General features: G+C 43.9%; 1 protein-coding gene across 1 annotated transcript in view; it reads left to right on the top strand.

Moving 5' to 3' along the window:
• The window catches only part of ZNF407 (zinc finger protein 407), a 399,980-nt gene that overhangs the window by 239,669 nt on the left and 138,023 nt on the right, over window positions 1-22,288 (top strand). The gene's annotated exons all lie outside the window — the stretch shown is intronic.

Raw genomic sequence — 22,288 nt, 5'->3', positions numbered from 1 at the left:
CCTGGTCACACTCATCTTTGCTCGTAGGATGCATCATTGGTCGCCATATGGGAACCTGTGCTCACAAGTCGTTTTAATTAGTTTCTAGCTTATCTTAGAGGTCCTGCTGGGTCTTGCATAATTTTTTAGTTTGTCCAAATTTTTACTGACATGACTCTATCATTATAGTGTCATACAAAGTTAGTGATTGTTGAAAAATACAAAGTTCTTTTCTATTTTTTATGATCTTAGTAATTGAATTTTATGATCTTTTGTTATACCTCAGTGTTTAAATGATCTTATTATGTTATTCAGCCTGGGGAATCACTCCCTCAATTATTCAAGTAGTAAGTTATAGCTCGTAGTGAAGTGTGCGTTTAGACAGCAAAGATGGTGTTCGCGATGTCCCCGCCCTGTTAGGGCATGAGCAGGTGAAAGTGACAGCAGACTCCAGCTTGAGTGAGCTGCAGATGGGACTGGGCCTGTCAGAAGGCCAGCAGCCCTCACGGCAGGACTGTGGTGAAGCCAGGTGAAGCTCTCACGGAAGGCAAGCGTCTGTCAGGGCACAGCCAAGGCAGCTGTGTTATAAGAAGATGTGAGCTCAGGGCGAGGCTGAGAAGCGGAGTGTTGATCAGAAGAGCCTCAGTGTGGGGAAACAGGACGAGGAGGCACGGCAGCAGCCGCAGTCAGAACAGGCTGCCTCGGTGTAACTCCCTCCCAGCCGCAGGCTTTCTGCAGCTGGCCGTGATGAGGGGCAAGACCGTAGGCAGGGCTGTGCAGTTCACATGTGCTGAATGGCTGAGGCCTGGCCAAGCTGGCCTGAGGAAGATGGCAGGGGCTGGGGAAGTCCCCTGGGGCTGGGAATCGGCCGTCAGTCACTCAGAGGCTTCTGTCCTGCTCCCTCATTAAGGGAACTGGCACTGCTGACTCCTGTCAGCTGGCTTGCCACAGAAGGTGTGTCTACTAAGGTTCTTGGAAAGACGCGATGGGGAATGTAACTTGCAGGTTGGTCAGACTGACCCTGGAGCCAGAGAGCGTGTGCCCAGTACTTGCCTGTGGCGCCCTGGCGGGTGTGCAGGCAGCTGTGCCGTCTGTGCCAGCATCAGGTTCATCCTGAAGCTGCAGCCGTGGCTGGTCCTTCTGTGTGTGGTGGTCTGGAGACATGCAGGCTGGCCTGTTAAAGGCAGTGCACCTTGTTGGAAATACCATGGAAGCAGTAGAGCTAAGTTTCCTTAGAGAGCTGAGCTTTGCTTTCCCCTGTACATATCCTGTGCATTCAGCGCATTGATTCTCATAATAATCTTTATTACCCACCACACTATTATGTAAAGTTGTCATCAAACAGTACAGAAATCACAGTTCATTCACTCAGTAGTCAGCTATTCTGTCTTTGCTGAACATTACATTGGTATTTCATAGTTTTAAAAATAAATATATTTTTATTGGAGAGGCAGATGTTTTTAGAGGGGAAAGATCTTCCATCCACTGGTTCACTCCCCATGTGACTCAATGGCCAGAGCTGAGCCAATCCGAAGCCAGGAGCCAGAAGCTTCTTCCAGGTTTCCCACACAGGTGCAGGGTCCCCAGGCATTGGGCCATCCTCAGATGCTTTCCAGGCCACAGCAGGAATCTGGAAGGGAAGTGGAGCAGCTGGGAAATGAACCAGCACTCATATGGATCCTTGAACTTGCAAAGTGGAGGAATAATCAATTGTGCTGGGCCCGATTAATGGTAAGGTGGTGATCCAGTGAGAAGTAGATGTGATAGTTCTGAGGTGCTGGTAGTCCTTGTTTAAGGACCAAGCAAACGAACTCCATTTTAAAAAAAGCAATATTTAATGTTTTTATTAGAATGGCATAATTGCAGTAAGACAGCCAACCTAAAGCAATTTTTTAATTTAGGGCAAAGGAGGCCATTGCTTCCCATTTTAAAACAACAGAATTGCGTAAATACACATGATGACAAACTGCCGTGGCCACGCAGTCTCCTCCGTCCCGAGCTGAGTTCGTGCACACACTCCCTAGGCTGGCATGCAGGCTTTACACCATCAGCTACATTGTGAAATGTCGGTTTTAATAAGAAGGAAACATTGAAATCTCTTTGTCTTTATGTTAGCAGTTGTACTGTAGTTGCTGTTGATGTAACACACAGGGAAACGTTTAGAGAAATAAAAAATTCCTTTAGCATTTATTTTAGCTGCTCGACTTGCATGCCTTTCATCCTGAGAAGGGCTAATGCGTAAGATATTTGTTGCTGTCTTGCTAGAGTTTTTTTGTTTTTAACAGATGGAATTTTTTTAATAGATCTATTTATTTTTATTGGAAATTCAGATATACAGAGAGGAGGAGGAGAGACAGAGAAAGATCTTCCAGCCAATGATTCACTCCCCAATTGACTGCAGTGGCCGGTGCTGCGCCGATCTGAAGCCAGGAGCCTGGAATTTCCGCCAGGTCTCCCACACAGGTGCAGGGTCCCAAGGCTTTGGGCTGTCCCCTGCTGCTTTCCCAGGCCACAGGCAGGTAGCTGGATGGGAAGTGGAGCTGCTGGGATTAGAACCAGCGCCCATATGGGATTCTGGTACATTCAAAGCAAGGACTCTACCAGCTAGGCCATTGTGCCAGGCCCAGAACTTTAGTTTTGTTTTTTGTTTCTTTGAGTGAATTTTCATACTCAACAAGTGACAACTAGCATCTGAAACTGATACTCAATATCGTGTATAATTGTGATATTCAAACAAAGTAACAAAGGTTATAATTTCAAATGCCATGTGTATAGAATGCCACATACAAAATAGATACAAGTGGTATTCTGCACTTATAAGTAGATTTCATAGTTAAAATGGATAGTATAGCATAGTCAGACTGCTTTTGATAGCTAAAAAGTTACATAGTGAGAATTGTTGACTAAGTTGTGCTGAGTTAACCTCCATATCCAATTCCTCTGTTCCTTTTGGCATCAGTGCACAGCACCCACGTGAGGCTGGGTGCTGGATACAGGCCCAGCACACTCTGCGGCCTTGTCCACTGGGCGGGCTGTGGACCCTCTCTGAGGTGTGGCTTCTTCATTTACTAGGGGACCTTTCCTAAGGGATGTGTTGCCATCCTAGGGGAAACAATGTGATTCCAGCTGAGCCAGCACAGGGAGTTGGGTGGTAATCCTTGGCCAGTATTTTCCCAGTCATCTCAGGTGACTGGTTTGGTTGTAGGCTGAATTTACTTTGTTTTTAAATGTCTGTGTACTGTTTAGTAAGTTAATGCAAGTGATTTAATGCCCTGAAAGCTCTCCTCTTTTTTAAAATTTACTTAACAATCCATGGCAAAACGTAGTTTTTTTTTTGTTGTTGTTTTATGGTTTGGAAGTGGTTAAAATTTTGTTAAATCCAAAATTAATTATTGGTTAATTGCTGAACTATTTTATAGTTTCAAAATGCCTAGTTTGAAAAGACTTTATGCATTAAAATCCGAGCATGATGAATGTTTTTATGTAATATGTTGGAAATTTTAATAAATTCAGTGCAATTAAAAAATAAAATTTTTGAAATTTACTTAAGATAAATAGCCACAATTTCATTATGGTATTAAAATTCAAAATGTTTATTTACATAAAAATACAGAAAACTGAAATATAACTTTAAAGTACACATGGCTCATGATGCTGTTTAGTAATCAATAAATCATCTATCAAATCTTCTTCCGAAGTGTTTGCATATGTAATAAATTCACAAAGATAAATATGGTTGCATGATCTAGGAAGAACAATATACTTACCACACTGTTCACCTAAAGAAACAGAGTGTTTCCTTTAATAAGAAAGTACACATATATAAGTGATTTTCATCAATTACCTATTAAGTTCATATATTTATTTTTAAATGGACACACATTTTAGGAATATATGGTCATGTTTATCTCATTAGTATCATTTTGTAATGTTTTGTTGCTCATAATATCTAAATAACTTTTTTTCCTTAGTGTAAGTAGTTATAAATTACTACTAGAAAGTATTCCCGTCTTTGTCATTATGAGCATTTGTTTATAGGTAAATTACCATCATTAGAACCTGAAATATTATTTAAATTTTGTTTGAAGATGTATTTTTCATTTTGTACATTGTACATTAATGGTGAAGTACTAGTAATTATAATTATTCATAAGAAGTAACAAAGATTTGTTTACAAAAGAATTTTATAATTTGTCTTGTGCACCTGAAGCTATTTTTCACGTTTGCATTATTAATTTAGGAAATGACATCTCAATCTATTTCGAGGTAAATATGTAGTCCCTTCCTTAGCTTTTAGTGTCTGAAATATCCAAAGTCTAATGAATTACAAGCCAGTACATGCTGTCATTACTACCAAACTTTTTCACCATTCGTTATTATTCATTATAATTTGAAAGCATACATTTAGACTCATATATAGCATCATTATTAATGTAACATTCTGTAGATTTGTTTTGTAGTAAAACAAATATTTTAGTATCATTTTAGGTCACTTTTTAATGTATTGTCAACTCTGTGTGTTAATGAGAGAGCTAAAGAGAATCGGGCTTCTCGTACTCTGCATGCAGCGGCCTTTAGGACAGCGCACATTCTGACTTACCTCTGCAGTGGATCTGTGGCCGACTGTCCTGTTGCAGTCATTGTATTGAGTACCATGTGAGAGTAGGTTTCACTGAAATGACCACAGTTGGTCTCTTGTTTAAGATAATCTAATGTTGCCACTGGATCTTCTTTTAGAGTTCAGAGTGGAAATAGCAATAAATGCATGTAAGAACTAAAGTACTAATAAATCATATAAGGGCCAAATTATTACCTCCTATACTCGAATAATTAAGGATATCTCCTTAAAGCATCTCACTAATTTTTTTAGATTTCTGTGGAATCATGTGCCTTAAACTTGGGAAACAGAGGAAGATCTTCCCCAAATGCCTGCAGTCGCCAGGGCCGAGCCACGCTGGGAACTCCATCCTGGTGTGCTGTGCGGGTGGTGGGGACCCACGCAATTACGTCATCACCTGCTACCTGTCAGGGTCATAGTATTAGGAAACTGGATCACAGATGGAACGCAGATTCCAGCGCAGGCTTTCCAAGCAGTATCATAACTACTGCACCAAATGCAGACTCCTGCAAGATGCTTTATAGATCTTGTAGTAAGTTACAAAGCACTGAAATTTTTGGCTAAACTCTGGCAATTACATCATTTGTTTATCGGGTCCCTGTCCTGGAAGCTGTTGTGGTCAGTGTTCCGCACACACACGCTTGTCCAGCTTCTTCCTCAGCTGCACAACTCTCCTGGTTCTGCAAGCCTTTCATGTGCTTTTTTTCATTACAAAATTAACTTTCTGTTCCCCCCATGATTTTCTGCATTCTTTTGAAATCATAAATCCCATAAATTGAATGATTACAATGGAAATATCATAGCTCATGGGTCTGAGGCATGGAGTTTGTAATTCCTACCTCAGAGCAAAGGTTCACCACGTTGCCGTTTGAAATGTGTGGGCTGAAGTGCTCGTAGGTTTGTTTCCCAGTTGGAGTGTTTCGCGTAGAAGAAGACGTAAAGGTGCAGACAGTTTTGATCTGGCGAGGGTTTTGGTTTCTTCATGACGAGGGCAGGTTATAGATGTGTGAAGGAACGCCCTCGTTCTGATAGTGTTTCCTCAACTGCACAGGTGCTGCATTTCCGAATACTGGTTAATTTCACTTTTATTACTCATCTGATATTTTGTTTAGTGTTTCGAATGATCAAATTTGCAGTTTCTTACACATGTGCTGTAACACCATTGTTTAAAATGTGAAAATATCCTTGAAACTTTTTGTCAAAAATTATTTTTATTAGATTTCTGTCTGTGCATATTGTTGGAAGCATTTTTATGGAAATATTAAATGCAGTTAATAAAAAAAGCTGTATTTAGGATCTTTGTGTTCTCCTAAAAGTTTGTTTTAATTTTTCCAGTGCATGTTTTTTTTTACAAAGTTTTTCTGTTATGAGGATAATGGATAATAATAGGTATTTTTAGAAATTACACTATGTAGGCATATTATTTTTATTCATGGTTTAATCATGAGAGAAGCCATCTTGGCTATTGCTATATTAGGAGTTGAACCTATAATAGAATTCCTGTTTCTTGTGTTCCATTTGCTTCCGCAGTGTCTGGACTAGAGCCCAGCTCCGTGGAGGGTAGCTTTCTTCTTTTGGCTCATCTGCTGAGAAAGTTTAATTGTTCGTTAGGCATCTTGCACAGATTTGTGGGTTACTCCAGAAACAAGGCGTAGAAGCAGCTTGCCTTTGCCCTCAGTAATGACGATGAGGAGAACAGAGCTTTGGCTTTGGAGCAAGTCTGTCACGCATGAGGAGACCAGCGACACAAGCGCCGTCTCAGGGTGACAGGCACTGCACTTAGTCTTTTGGAACTCCAGATATTACAAAAAATCAGAGTGAAAATATGCTACGGATATTAAATATAACTTATATTTAGATGCCTAATAGCAGCAAATTTTAAAATCAAAGCTGATTTTGTCATTTAAAGAACCAGTAAATTCTATTTCAGTTTTTTGTTTATGTCCCATTTAGTATCTCTTTATAATTCATTGTGTTGTAACTGCTTGTATACTTAATAGAAGAAAAAAAAAGCAAATATACTAGACATTAAAGAATAGTCTGGAAGCCTGAAAGTTTAGTTTCTTTCCAAATTTAGTTTCTTTAAATTGTGATGAATTTAAAGAATTTGATTCTTAGGAAATCAAATGTGTCCGTTGGTTTTGTGTTGTGCTTATGGGGGCACCTGCCCGTCTCTGCTTGCTGTCAGTGTCACGGAGCTGGGTCCTTGGCAAGCCCACAGACTGCTTGAGCAGATTCTCCAGCACGTGTGAGGGGAGATTTTAGGCAGCCTCACTACCTTCCATGTGGAGTGGATATTGCTGGTAAGTTGCGGGGAGATTCTTTGAGGAGTTCCCTGATAAAAGGACGCACATTTATTAATAATAGTGGCATCTGTTGTGTTTAACATTGTTATCTTTCAGTTTTTCTGTTGTGAAGCGAGAAGGTTGTATGATGTTCATCTACCCTACCCGTGTGTTCTCCCTGATGTACTCAGCTTTTGCTACAGAAATTGCTTTCTTCCTGAGTTAACTGCTTGCTACTTTTCTCTGTCTGCCATTTCCTTAGTGAATTTTATCTTCATGATTCTAATTGTTTGAGATGTGATTGTTACACTCTATGTATCTGTTACTTGTTTTATTTATGCTCTACTCTTCTTTCCTGAAACCCACAACTTCCTCAAATTTTGGGCTTAGCAGGTGTGCTGCCCTGCACAACAATGCTTACATATGAAAGTAACATGTTTAAGTAAATACATCCTACAGATTTCAAAGCAAGTAGCCTGCAGGGCATTAAAAGTTGCAAATTGGTTAGATGTCTTTGAGTGGAGGTGAATCTGAGGCACTGCCTCCTGCCTTCCACTGCAGGGAGTTGTTTTGTTTGTTGATGTAACTGAAATAGGCTTTGAGATCACAGATTAATTAGAAGAGCCATTTTGAACACAAAGTGACCACACATTCCCACTGCTATCTCTGAAAGTGGAATGCAGATAAACATGTTTATCTAACTTGCTGGTTTTGAATCCCAAATCCAATAATTATAGAAGACCAAGGCCATCTTTGGGGATGGTCTTTCTACAAGGAATTGCTATGGACAGTCCCGTGGGTGGTAGTTAGATATATCTATGTATACTGTGGCAGGAAAAAAAGGCCTTAGAGATAAAAAAAAAAAAAAAAGATTTTTTTGTGCCATAGTGTCTTGCATAATAACTAATTCCTTAGACACTGGAGCTATTATCACACAACAAAACACTTGACTATGTAACTATCTATATCTTCTGGCATAAAAGCTCATACCATAGAGCTCATTAGAAAAGTCAGCAGAGTCCTGTGTGATCCCTCCAGGGGCGATCGGCTCTGACCTAGGTGCGGGCCTGAAGGAGAATCACACAACAAAGTGGAAGACCTGGGACGTGTTGGCGAGGTTGACCAATTGTCATTAATACAGTGCTAAAACACTAGCTATTCCATCTTACATCAGTATATTCTGGAACACTGCTTCTGGTGCTTATGCAGAAACAGTGATGTAGGGAGCAGAGAAAGAATTCAAACCTTTGCACAATGGTGATGTGCTTTTTATGAGGCAAAGAACTAGAAGTAGCTTTGTCTGTCAGTGTTATTTTCTGAACACTCCCTGTACAGATGGAGACCCTATCTTCTGTGTGGCAGCTGACAGCATTGATATGTTGGTCTTTCCTGCAGAGTTTTGGTTAAAACATTATATAGCTTTATAAATTTCCATTTATCCCTTATCAAAGGGACATAGCACAAACCAATTGTTGCCACTTTCTTATAATTTGACATTTTTCTATTTACTGTATTTATAAGATGTCCTACAAAAAGAACAATTCCTGAATTTTTTGTTTTAGTTTAAGACAGTCTTGTGCTATTCCTCAATGCAGAGCACTGCAAGTGAGCTGTATTTCAAAAAAACTAGAATCTGATATTCAGTAACACACCATGCAACCTGATACCTCTCCTTAAAGGGTATTTAAATGTAATACCAGTGTTTCCTGTTACTTCTTAAACATTAATTATATTTATTTTTCTTTTACTATTTCTTTTATTTTTTAAATTATTAATTATTTGTTTAAACTCTTGCTAAGGAGCCTAGTCCCTCATTCTGTGCCTTTGTGTCAGCTTAATTGTGCTTAACTAAGGTGACTAATTTTCTGTGTTGAAATGCATTGGTGTAGAGTGTGACTGACATGTAAATTTGAGAAATTAGAGGTGGCATTGGCTTATGGCTAAGACACTAAGAGGTTCACCCATAGGCCCAAATGGAGTGGCTGGTTTGAATTCTGGTTCTGCAGCTTCTCATTCATGGCAGCAGGGAGGCACAGATAGTAGCTGCAGTAGTTTGACCCTGTCACCCAAGTGGAACTGAGTTCAGGAGCCTGACCAGAGTGGAGCCAGTTAGGTGTGATTCAGTGAATGGGAAGTGAGCCAAACAAGAGGCAAATGGCCAGTTTAGGATGGAATGGGAAATATACTCCCAGAGCTGGAGGGTGCTAGGAGGAAGAGAGGGACCTGCAAGCAGACATTGAAGCCCTGCCCGGGGTTGGGGTAGAGGAGGATGCCATGGCCATTCTGCCTGCCACGCCCCGTCTTTGAGGGGCATGCATCCTCTAGGATCCATCTTGAGGAAAGCAATGAAAACAAAACCAAGTAAGCACACACAGCTGAAGGGATGGTAAGTGGGAACATGATTGGGGGCTGCAGAAATGGGGTCCAGGCTGCCTTCTGGAAGAGCTGGAGCAAAGGAAAAGTGGCGGCAGCTGGAAGAGCAGGCAGGTGGACCACTCCTGTGTATCTGCTTTCATGTGTTGTCAAGGCTGCATTATGAATTTTCTGTCAGCACGCATTGGCCAACAGATAGCAGAGGCCGAGGATGGCCTGGCGCGATGGCCAGGAGGTCTGTGAGGTTAGGGCGGGATGCGGGCTGCAGCCCTGCTGAATTGGGTCTGTGCCTCCTTGTGCCCAGGTGGGCCTCCTGGGAGGAAGTCCGGCCGTCCCAGCTGCTGTCCGCAGAGCTGCTCTAAGCATGTGGCCACGTTTTTGGTGCTGCACTATGTTCAGCATATTCGATCAAGAAAACAGAGGTTAGGTTAGAGTGTCGCTTTGCTCCCCAGCGTGCGTTTTCCAGCACTGTGATTTTATTTACTCATTAATTTAAAAATCTATTTCCTGCTAACAATTTAGTGAATGGTGAGCACTCATTTTAAATGTAGTCTTTTAAAATGTGACATAGCCTCTGTGATTTGTTCTGAACAATATTGGCTGATGTCTCATTGTTTTTCTAAGATCAGTAGATCTTAAAGAACAATTACATCATAAGGAAATTGAAGCACACCAGTCATTTCTCGTGAGAACCCCAAACATCTCGTGCCGTTTGCTTTTAGCTACCTATTGTTGACTTATTGCAAGTAATTATGGGTGTGCTATGGTATTTTTACAATCATGAAGTTAATTATGTTTTCTGTATCCTTTGTGCTGACACTGCTGTTGAATACTTTTTTTGATTGACTCCTATCTTCTTCAGATTGCCATACTTGCAGGTGCATGTAATTCACCTGCAGTGTGTCCTGCCAGGAGGCCTGTGACACTCAGGGCCAGGTGGGTGTGGAGGTTGCGTGTATAGACTGTGGAAGAACAGGAGCGTGCCATTCCTTAGGGTCAGCTGGGGTTCATGATTTGTTTTCATGACTTAAGGTGTATCATAACTGCTGAGTGTTGATGTCATTGCCCCACAGGTTGATGTGTGCTATTTTTGCACTCACTAATATGTTGTGTGGGTTTCCTGTGAGTCTTTGCATTTTTCTGCTTGGTTTCATTATAAATTGTGGTTACCACAAGATCATCATGACTGCATCTCAATTTTTAACTTTAACTTGTTCAACTTTAAAAATAAAAAGCCTGTTTTCCTTAACCAGTTGAGATAGCTTTGTTTTATGAATCTGCAGAAACTTTTGGTACCATTTCTTAAGGACAGATGAGCAGTCAGTGCAGTGTTCCAATGCATGTCACGTGCACACCGCACACCGCACAGTGCATGTCAGTTCTAGCCTTGCTGTGTTCTCTTAACTCGGCAAGGAATCTTTTTACTGGGCGCACACAGCTTAGGGAGCAGAGACCCAGGAGGTTCCTGAGTAGGCCTGGCTGTCATGAGAGAGTGTACAACTTGAATGTGTCCTCTCAGATGCTAGGAGCTCTGTGCCCCTGCCTGAGAAATAGATGAGTGATGTCAGTACATATATATAAAACATATCAGACGTGTGTGTTCAACTACATGTTCCTTCCAATTAATGATTTCTGCATAGCCTTTGAAATAGTATGGGTGTGATGACTGTAAACTCCAAACCTCACTTCTTGAGTTATGTGCAGGTGCTTGTCTTGAACTACATAGCCACATATATATTACCACCTTCGCTGCTTCTCTTTCCAGCAAAACAATCTTTTAAAGCACTGTATTCTCTGATGTAAAAGAGATTCAAAACAAGGTTTTATTTTTAAGGGCTTTTTTCCCTGTTAGTTTAAAAATAGAATATATGTTTTCTTTAGCTGTAAAAGCACAATCAAGGCAACATGATAAGTGAGTCAGTGTTGTAAAAGTAAAACTAATTCTGCCTTCACTCACATGAGCTATAGAAGGAGGAAGCTTTATTGTCCCTGGGAAGGTGATAAGGCAGAGTAATTGTATATTATACTGTCCTGGAACATCTGCCTGAAGACTGTTGGAGCAATTCATCTATCATGGGCGATACAGCATGTTTTGTCTTTTTGCCTTAACCCGTCCCCACTGCTGGCCTGCACAGAGCTTTTGATAGGGCCTGCGCCGGGGCCGGGGCGCACATTAATCAGCCCCCTTGTTCAACACTCCAGCTGACATAATTACAACCTGCGCACAGCAGTTATTCAAGTCGAGTCCTTGTCACTCGTGGTGCGAAACTACACAGCTCAGATCCCGGAGGAGATTGCCTTATCACGCTGAACAAGGGCTCGCAGGAGCCGAAGAGAATAGAAATGGGAAAATGTCTTCCGGGAGTACTATATATTCCTTTAAAATAAGACATTTGAGAGACTTACAAGGGACAAAGGCAAGTATTGTGTGCAGGGACTGAAATGAACCAGTTATTTTTTAAATGGATTACATGGAACATTTTTGTAAAACTAGGTGTAGACTATTAAATACATCCAGTGGTTCCTCATTATCAGTGACTTTTCTTCAGAGGTGATCACATAACGTGGGACACGTGAGTGAGGGCTTTGGCAGGACTCAGCTAACAAAGTTAATATTGTGTGCATTTTCAGTGTGAGATTTGGCCGAGTCAGAACTTGGTGCACCTTCACATGGCGGAGCATCCAGCCCCAAGGAGACATGGAAAAGCCTCTTTCCACTCAGGAGTCTAGCCGTGGTCTGGGGTAGTGTCCTGCAGGTGTTTGAGAGAGGAGCCAAAAAACTCAACTTTCTACCCTCCTTATCCCGCCTTAGGCCTCGATCTTGCCATCCCTCCATTAGTGCAGCTATGAAGGGTGGACCTCGGCCGCTTCAGTGGGATAGAAGGTTTTACGGCAGCCCCAGCCCTGCCGCTGCTAGACCTGGAGTCTGTGGCCTGTGCTGACTGGGGGCCAGGCCTTTGACTGCTCTCCATGTGTACATGTTGCTGGACACATCCACCACTGGCTGGACTTGTTTTCAGGCCGACCTTATTTTCCCTTAGATAATTTTTGACTGTTCCTAGTGCACGTGAGTTGTGGCCTAGACTATCACAAATATTGTAAATAAATAAAAATTTTATCTAACTTTATTTTATTTTTTTTAAAAGATTTATTTATTTCTATTACAAAGTCAGATATACAGAGAGGAGGAGAGACAGAGAGGAACATCTTCCATCCGATGATTCACTCCCCAAGTGAGCGCAATGGCCAGTGCTGCACCGATCTGAGGCCAGGAGCCAGGAACCTCCTCCAGGTCTCCCACACGGGTGCAGGGTCCCAAAGCACTGGGCTGTCTCGACTGCTTTCCCAGGCCACAAGCAGGTAGCTGAATGGGAAGTGGGGCTGCAGGGACTAGAACCGGCACCCATATGGGATCCCGGTGCATTCAAGGCGAGGATTTTAGCCACTAGGCCATGCCGCCAGGCCCAAGTTTGACAATTTAAAACTAAAAAAAGCTGTAGTTCATCATCATTTGCGTATACATACACAGATGCATACTCAAGTCACTTTCATCATTGTTCATGTATGCACACATACATGAGCATGCACACATATGTGTACCTAAGTTACTCGATATGTAAGGACCTTTTTTCCTGGGTAACTTCCAGCGAAAATGTAGATTTAATATATAGCTCTTATCCTTCTATGTGAATGTGTGCTGTGTATTGGTTTTGCTCTACCCGATTTAATGTTAATAATATGATTGGAATGATTGCTGTGAATTTGTAGGTTACATAGGCTACTTTTTTCTGTATGAATTTAGTAAGAAAATTCTCATCACCTGCCATTTTTGGTTCCCAGCATCTCACTTCACTAAGCCTAGGTCACCTAATAGAAGTAGAAATATAAAACCCATTCCTTACACAATACACTGGTACAAACCAAGAGTTAGGGGTCTGTAGGGTTTTTTTTAAATATTTATTCATTTATTTTTTAATTGGACAGTCAGGTATACAGGAGGAGAGACAGAGGGTAAAATCTTCCATGTGATGATTCACTTCTCAGGTAGCTGCAATGTCAGGAGCTGTGCCAATCTGAAGCCAGGACACCGGAGCCTCTTCCGGATCTCCCACACAGGTGCAGGGTCCCAAGGCTTGAGCCATCCTCCACTGATTTCCCAGGCCACAAGTAGGGAACAGGATGGGAAGCAGGGCCAGTGGGCTACAAACTGGCGCCCATATGGAATGCTGGCACTTGCAAGGCGAGGACTTTAGCCACTAGGTTACAGCGCTGGGCCCATGAAAAGAATTCTTTACCAGCAGTTACTGCCTTCCACACACCTTAGTGAAGTCAAGAGCCATAATGTGTAGGGTTAACTCAGCATTCTGATTTTCACAGCTCCCAAGCTTCAAGTAACACTATTAGCTCAACACTGAAAGAAGGTTTGTAGTCAAGAAGTTTGGGAAACACTCCCAGTTTTGCGTCCCTTACCCACTCTCTTCCCACTCACACTGATGGGCAGATGAAGTCTCAAGGGGTTGCTGTGAGTAAAGCAATAAATGGTGCACACCGTTTTCTGCCTGCTGAAGCCTGGCATTCTTTCTTAGGCACCAGGGCCTGTCTCCTAGCACCTGAGAAACTTGTGTAGCTGGATGCTGTGCAGCACGGGCATGTTCGTATTGAGACGTCCAATCAGTGCTTAAACTTCCTGGGAGCCATAGGTCTTGCTGATTCCGTGTCTTGTGGCTGTCTGCTGGGTCTCTGTTTCTGCCCAGCCCCCTTACTCTTTAAACAGTAAATTAGAAAGAAATGAATTGGGTCCCAAACATGGAAAAAATTCAGTGTCACTTCCTAATGTTTTGTTCTTTGGTAGAGTGGAAAGTGGAAAGGTGCTTGTTAGGTTTTTAAAGGTAGGTTCTTGCTGTATTTGTCGAAATCCTGAGCTGAGATTTGGATGGAAAGCAATTTAAATGAAAAGCAGTTTGAGAAACATGAGTACAGGAGGCAAGTGTGAGAGTTGGAAATCTTCCTGGGAGGTGGGTGACCACGTCAGGGCAGGAGTCTATCAGGAAGTTTTGTGATGCTGGTCCACGTCATTTGAATCTGGGAGAAGTCATCTGTGATATTTGTTTATTTATTTTTTTATTTACTTACTTTTATTGGAGAGTCAGATATGCAGAGAGGAGGAGAGAGGAAGATCTTCCATCCGATGATTCACTCCCCAAGTGAGCGCAACGGCCGGTGCTGTGCCGATCCAAAGCCAGGAACCAGGAACCTCTTCCAGGTCTCCCACGCGGGTGCAGGGTCCCAAAGCATTGAGCCGTCCTCGACTGCTTTCCCAGGCCACAAGCAGGGAGCTGGATGGGAAGTGGAGCTGCCAGGATTAGAACCGGTGCCCATATGGGATCCCAGGGCCGATTTAGAGCATTTTGAATACAGTGGCAAATGAGGTATTTTTAGACTCATAGGCCTGAATAGCCCCAGGAAGGAGCTGCAGTTCTTAAGGCACAGATGGAAAGCGACTTGATTGCCTTTTATGAAACACTGCCGTTTGCTGATGCTCATCGCCTGTCTCGCATCGAACCATGTGCTTTTGGGATATAACTACATGATTCGTTGTTGTTTCTTTCTGCTAAATATGTGTGTTGTAAATTCATTTTCAAAATAAATGTCAGTATATAGAAAAGTAAGCTTTTCTTATAAGCATAGTTTTGCCTTATAAACTGTAACTAGGCTAACAAACCGATAACTGGCCTGATGTTATCTTCTCTTGGGAAGGAATGACATTGGGCTCGAACACCAGGCCCTGCTGGCCTTGGCTCATGTTGCACCTGGAGACACAGGTGGGTGGCAGATAGGTAGAAGGACTTCCCAGCCCGGAGAGCCTGGCAAGTGTGTGTGTGCGCACTGTAGCCCCGGGCACCTGTTTGACCCGTCCTGTAACTCACTTGGAGCATCATTATTGGTGGGAAACGGCCGTTTTCCCCCATTTTTTTTTTTTTTAAGATTTTATTATTATTGGAAAGCCGGATATATAGAGAGGAGGAGAGACAGACAGGAAGATCTTCCATCCGATGTTTCACTCCCCAAGTGAGCCGCAACGGGCCAGTACGCACCGATCCGAAGCCGGGAACCAGGAACCTCCTCCGGGTCTCCCACGCGGGTGCAGGGTCTCAAAGCTTTGGGCCGTCCTCGACTGCTTTCCCAGGCCACAAGCAGGGAGCTGGATGGGAAGTGGAGCTGCCAGGATTAGAACCGGTGCCCATATGGGATCCCGGGGCTTTCAAGGCGAGGACTTTAGCCGCTAGGCCACGCCGCCGGGCCCCGTTTTCCCCCATTTTTTAAGTCACAGTTTCTTATAGAAGACACTGGTGGCTTTTACATCATTTACAGAATTATAACTGAGTCATTGATTGAAAATGTCACGTGCCTCATCAGTGTGTGTCATCAGGCCTGGCTTCCAATACTTGAGGTTCATAAAAAGCAGATGCTAATAAGGAAGTGACCTAACAGGATTTATCTATTTAATATGACATTGTCTGTAAGGTAAAATAAAGGGGAAACAGAACTTCATAAAGTTTAGAGTAAGATTATGTAGAAATTGTCAAATTCAGTTTGCTTTTGCAAAAGATTTTCAAACCTGTTTTATGATTATCTCAGATGCCTGTGTAGTTTTATTACCTTGCGTAAAACAAAGATTCAAATCCTTTGTCATGTAACGTAATACTGTGCCATCATTTGTCTTTTATTTTTTCTCCATCTCAGATATAAATCCAGATTTCCAACAAAAAATAAATATATCTTTAAGCAGTCATTTTATTCATATGTGTAACTTACAATTTCCTGTGGATAATAGAGTTTATTTATTATTTGAAAGGCAAAGACGAGAGCACCCATTGATGGTTCAGTCCCCAGATAGCTGCTGTGCCCCGGGCTTGGGCTAGGCCAGGCCACGTCCAGGTCAGGAGCCCAGCGTCCCAGGAGTCCAGCTGGGCCTGCCCCAGTAATGGCAGGAGCCTCCATAGCCAGATCTTGACCCAGCCCTCTGACAGTGGCAGCCTAGCTCTGCACAACCGTGCCAACCCGTGTTGTTATTGTTACGAAGCCACTTAGATGACATTCTCATTAAACTTGCGCCAAGTTTACTATTGAACAGGCCCTGCTTCTCTTCTCGTCGTGTCGCTTGTGATTGTTCTCACTGTAAGTCATGGAGTATCCTAAGTGTGTGCTGCTTCTCCTTCCTGGATTTAGCTCCATTCCTCACTTCCCATCCACCCCTTCTTCCTCCTCCTTTCTTCCTGGTTTTCCTAGTGAATGGGTTACCAACACAAGTTTCTGCATTTACATCTTAGACTCGATGCCTCAGGTTGAGTTCTCCCTGTAAATGTCATGCACAGTGTCCGTTCCCCTCAGCCTGTCTGCACAGTGAGCACACAGTGTCTGTCCCCCTCAGCCTGTCTGCACAGTGAGCACACAGTGTCTGTCCCCCTCAGCCTGTCTGCACAGTGAGCACACAGTGTCCGTTCCCCTCAGCCTGTCTGCACAGTGAGCACACAGTGTCCGTTCCCCCCCTCAGCCTGTCTGCACGGTGAGCACACAGTGTCCGTCCCCCTCAGCCTGTCTGCACAGTGAGCACACAGTGTCTGTCCCCCTCAGCCTGTCTGCACAGTGAGCACACAGTGTCCGTCCCCCTCAGCCTGTCTGCACAGTGAGCACACAGTGTCTGTCCCCCTCAGCCTGTCTGCACGGTGAGCACACAGTGTCCGTTCCCCTCCTCAGCCTGTCTGCACAGTGAGCACACAGTGTCCGTTCCCCTCAGCCTGTCTGCACAGTGAGCACACAGTGTCTGTCCCCCTCAGCCTGTCTGCACAGTGAGCACACAGTGTCCGTTCCCCTCAGCCTGTCTGCACAGTGAGCACACAGTGTCTGTCCCCCTCAGCCTGTCTGCACAGTGAGCACACAGTGTCTGTCCCCCTCAGCCTGTCTGCACAGTGAGCACACAGTGTCCGTTCCCCTCCTCAGCCTGTCTGCACAGTGAGCACACAGTGTCTGTCCCCCTCAGCCTGTCTGCACAGTGAGCACACAGTGTCTGTCCCCCTCAGCCTGTCTGCACAGTGAGCACACAGTGTCTGTCCCCCTCAGCCTGTCTGCACGGTGAGCACACAGTGTCCGTTCCCCTCCTCAGCCTGTCTGCACAGTGAGCACACAGTGTCCGTTCCCCTCCTCAGCCTGTCTGCACAGTGAGCACACAGTGTCCGTTCCCCTCAGCCTGTCTGCACAGTGAGCACACAGTGTCCGTTCCCCTCAGCCTGTCTGCACAGTGAGCACACAGTGTCTGTCCCCCTCAGCCTGTCTGCACAGTGAGCACACAGTGTCTGTCCCCCTCAGCCTGTCTGCACGGTGAGCACACAGTGTCTGTCCCCCTCAGCCTGTCTGCACAGTGAGCACACAGTGTCCGTTCCCCTCCTCAGCCTGTCTGCACAGTGAGCACACAGTGTCCGTTCCCCTCCTCAGCCTGTCTGCACGGTGAGCACACAGTGTCTGTCCCCCTCAGCCTGTCTGCACAGTGAGCACACAGTGTCCGTTCCCCTCCTCAGCCTGTCTGCACAGTGAGCACACAGTGTCCGTTCCCCTCAGCCTGTCTGCACAGTGAGCACACAGTGTCTGTCCCCCTCAGCCTGTCTGCACAGTGAGCACACAGTGTCTGTCCCCCTCAGCCTGTCTGCACAGTGAGCACACAGTGTCCGTTCCCCTCAGCCTGTCTGCACAGTGAGCACACAGTGTCCGTCCCCCTCAGCCTGTCTGCACGGTGAGCACACAGTGTCCGTTCCCCTCCTCAGCCTGTCTGCACAGTGAGCACACAGTGTCCGTCCCCCTCAGCCTGTCTGCACAGTGAGCACACAGTGTCCGTTCCCCTCAGCCTGTCTGCACAGTGAGCACACAGTGTCTGTCCCCCTCAGCCTGTCTGCACAGTGAGCACACAGTGTCTGTCCCCCTCAGCCTGTCTGCACAGTGAGCACACAGTGTCCGTTCCCCTCCTCAGCCTGTCTGCACAGTGAGCACACAGTGTCCGTCCCCCTCAGCCTGTCTGCACAGTGAGCACACAGTGTCCGTTCCCCTCCTCAGCCTGTCTGCACAGTGAGCACACAGTGTCTGTCCCCCTCAGCCTGTCTGCACAGTGAGCACACAGTGTCCGTTCCCCTCCTCAGCCTGTCTGCACAGTGAGCACACAGGGTGCTCTCGGCCAGCAAGAAAGCATTTTGCTCTGGCAGGCCTCAGAGCCAGCTGGTGTGCGAGCTGAGCAGCCCAGCCATGCTGGGCCGTGGCCCACCCCGAGTTGGCTTTGTTTTGCCTTTGCCGAGCATTCCTAGCTGGGAGGTCTTCCTTTCTCTGACAAGGCCATACCTTTCTGTGGTCTACCAAGGTGTGGCTGGCTTCTCCGGAGCCCTGTCGGACAAGGCGAATCTCGCCTTAGAGTGGATGCACCATAAATGAATATTGTATTCCTCCATTAACAGACAGTCTGTTTTTAAGTTTCCCTAGTGTTTAGCTGTTAGAAGCAATAGTTTAGTGACTCATAGTGGATAATTTACTAAAAGTTGAGGTTCTGAATCCATGATTGTGTGTAGCCGTTACAGTTGAAGGATGCTATCATGTTTCTTCCCAAAGCCTCTGCCCGGTTAGTCATGTTCTGGTCGCAGTAGTTCCCACTTGCAGCCTCTGAAGCTCTGTCCATCTGCTGCCTTGGGATTTAATTTGCATTCTTGCTTTCTGGAGACCTCGGGCCCCGTGCAGTGCGTACATCTCCATTTATCCATCTCATCTCCACGTACCAAATGTTGGTGTGTGCTTTGCTAAGCCCCGCCTTGCAGTCCTTACTAAGCCTGTTTCCCTGTGTGCGCATTCCCCTCTTCACCCTGTCTTATTTTGTCGTGTATTGTGTCACACAGCATTTGTGTGTTTTTCCTGTGTATTTCCCTAAATATGTTGGTAGCTTTGGGTTAAACATTTTTTTTAGGAAGACTAACCAAGATTTAGAAAATATTTTATGCTGTCTTTTTTTTAAAAAGATTTATTTATTTTCATTACAAAGTCAGATATACAGAGAGGAGGAGAGACAGAGAGGAAGATCTTCCATCCGATGAGTCACTCCCCAAGTGAGCGCAACGGCTGGTGCTGTGCCGATCCGAAGCCGGGAACCTGGAACCTCTTCCGGGTCTCCCATGCAGGTGCAGGATCCTAAAGCACTGGGCTGTCCTCAACTGCTTTCCCAGGTCACAAGCAGGGAGCTGGATGGGAAGTGGAGCTGCCAGGATTAGAACTGGCGCCCATATGGGATCCCAGAGCGTTCAAGGAGAGGACTTTAGCCGCTAGGCCACGCCGCCGGGCCCAATGCTGTCATTTTTGTAATTTGATGTCTTGGTGCTAAATTTTGAAGTTCCAAAGGGATTTATTTTTATATGACACAGGGCGGTAGGAATCTAGCTAATTTTTCTACGTACAGGAGGCAGTTGCCTCAACACCACTTACTGTGTACCCCCTAGTTTCCTAATTGATTTGAAATGACATCATTATCCCTGATATACATGGATCTTTGTGCCTCCTCTTCTTATGATGTATTTGGCTCAACCCTCCTTGTAACATTCATCTATTTGCTAAACATCGTTGATAACATATTCCCTCTGAGGCAGAGAAATATGAAGTTCTTTATCCGTGTAGCTTTTAACCAATTTTAAATTTAAACAGCACAAATGTTCAGTAATCTAAAATTATCAGACTCTTGAGTGAGGACGTAAGTGATAAAGGAATGTATATCTTAGGCTGTCTTCCATAAATCGTCAGCTAGCTCTGAGCATGGATATTGCTGCACATTCTTCTATCCACTGGTGACTGCGGAACATCACATTCCTGTCACGTGGGGACCTTTTTTAGTCTTTCTAACGCTGTGGTTTTGTCCAGTCAGTTTGTGGCTGAATAAGGTTGGCTTTAACAGATGATGAGCGTGTTTAGTTTCATTCACTTGGCCATCTCCTTTGGATGATTTCTCCCATTTTGCATTACTGATACAAAGATATTATAGAACCTCCCTTTTCATCTTGTAAAATGTAAATATGTACTCACTGCATAGTTTGATATTCTTGTTTTAGTACTACAGTTAAATTCTTTGCATGACTAAGACTTAAAAGTTCTTAAGAGGCACCAAAAAATTAAAATTTTGTGATTGATATGTACTGATACTGAAAAGTCTGTTTCAATTAAAATCAATTGATATGCATGAAGATATTTGCTACTGTTGATCAGGATGGCTGAAGTCTTGTACTGTCTGGAAAGAGCACAGTACTGTGATTCCCACATCCAGCTGGCAGCGTCGTGAAGGCCACACGATAGTTCCTTAAAGCAGCCCAAGAAGCATCGGGGCTCAGCCATTTGGGGAAGCAAAGTGTCTAACACCAAGAATTGTGCTTCTTCAGCAACAAGTTAAGCATTGATATTTCGTTTTCTATTGTGAGTGCCTGGGGAAAGTTAAAAATGCAGCCTTGTCCTAATTTTTCCCAAGTGCACATCTCCTCACTTTTGTCTCAGAGTTCCTGCTGATGCCTTCATGTGCTTAGACATACACATCTTCCTGTGAATCTCAGTATTTCCATGCAATCGTGTTGTATTAGTTCTTTCACTTGGAAAATGTTAAAGTAATCATATGGTCAAATCTGTGTGTGTTCTGCCTTCATTTTCATTAGACGACAGTATGGTTTGAATGAAGACCACAGTTTTCCACCCAAGAGGATATTTCGGGGAAAGGAATGTGCTATGTGTGCCACTATCCAACCTAGAGAAGAATAAAAAGCAGCAGAACAGTTGGTTTTGAGTGGAAGTCATCATATATTCTTGTAGACACGTGGCCAGAGCAGTGGCATGATGTCGGGTGATTGTATATGTGGCGCTGGAGATGGATTCAAACTGTGCTGTACTTCAGATGAAGGAGGGACTGGAGGTGATGCCCCCTGGAAATCTGTCCTGGAGTGACCACAGTTCCCACAGTGACAAAGACCCGTATGCAAACAGATTAAAAAGTTGTGTTATGAACTCTTACTTATATAAACATATATAAAGTATGTTTTTAAATCATGTTCTAAAATATTGTACAATAGCTGACTTTAAATATATGTGTGTTCAAATCCACAAAACATGTTTATATGTATTTACTTCTTCATGTTTTGTGGATGAAATTGATTCAACCCTCAAATCCTCCACTTTCCTTAGAAAACCTAAGAAAAATTTTATGTTCACATTGATATTTAACTTTATGTCCTAAGTACCTGGAACTTGTGGTGATCTGCAGTTGCTAGCTACTTGTATAATTTTTCATTGATCGTGTCATATCTATGGGGTTCATTGAGAAGCCTCTTTAATTTTGTGAAGAGTTTAACCCACTGTACTGCTCAGTGACTAGGCTCAATTTATTACCCTGAAGATAGTTGCTACTTTATTCTAAATAGCACCCTCAGTTTAAGTATAATAATTTTCATAATTGCAAGAATTTACTTAAAAATTGTTTTTCTTATAAGTGGCATTTGTAAGGAGAGGGTAAACATTAAGCGAGTGTTTGCAGTGCCTGCATCCCATGTCGGAGTTCTGATTCCATTGCTGCCTGCTCCTCTTCTGATCTAGTTCGCTGTTAATACATCCGGCAGCACAGCGGAAGATGCCCCAAATACATGGGTCCCTGCAGCCCACACGGAAGACCAGACAGAGTTCCTGGCTCCTGGTGTTTAACTGACCCAATCTGGCTATTGCAGCCATCTAGGGAATGAAGCAGTGCTCAGTAAATCTCTCTCTTTCTGTGTGTGCCTTTCAAATCTTTTAAAACATTTTTTGTTTTGTTCTTGGTTTTCTTTGTGTTTTTAGTCATTTTGGATTTTGTGGATGACAGGTGATACATGGCATCTTGTCCTGTAGCATGGTTAACATTTCCCAAAGCCCTGATGATCTCTGTCTGCAGCTCCGTGACAACAGGCAGCGAGAGTCAGTCCTGACTGGCTGATACTCCTGGGCG

The sequence above is a fragment of the Ochotona princeps genome, chromosome 18, assembly GCF_030435755.1.
Source record: "Ochotona princeps isolate mOchPri1 chromosome 18, mOchPri1.hap1, whole genome shotgun sequence".
NCBI lineage: Eukaryota > Metazoa > Chordata > Mammalia > Lagomorpha > Ochotonidae > Ochotona > Ochotona princeps.
This window is presented reverse-complemented; position numbering and strand designations above follow the sequence as displayed.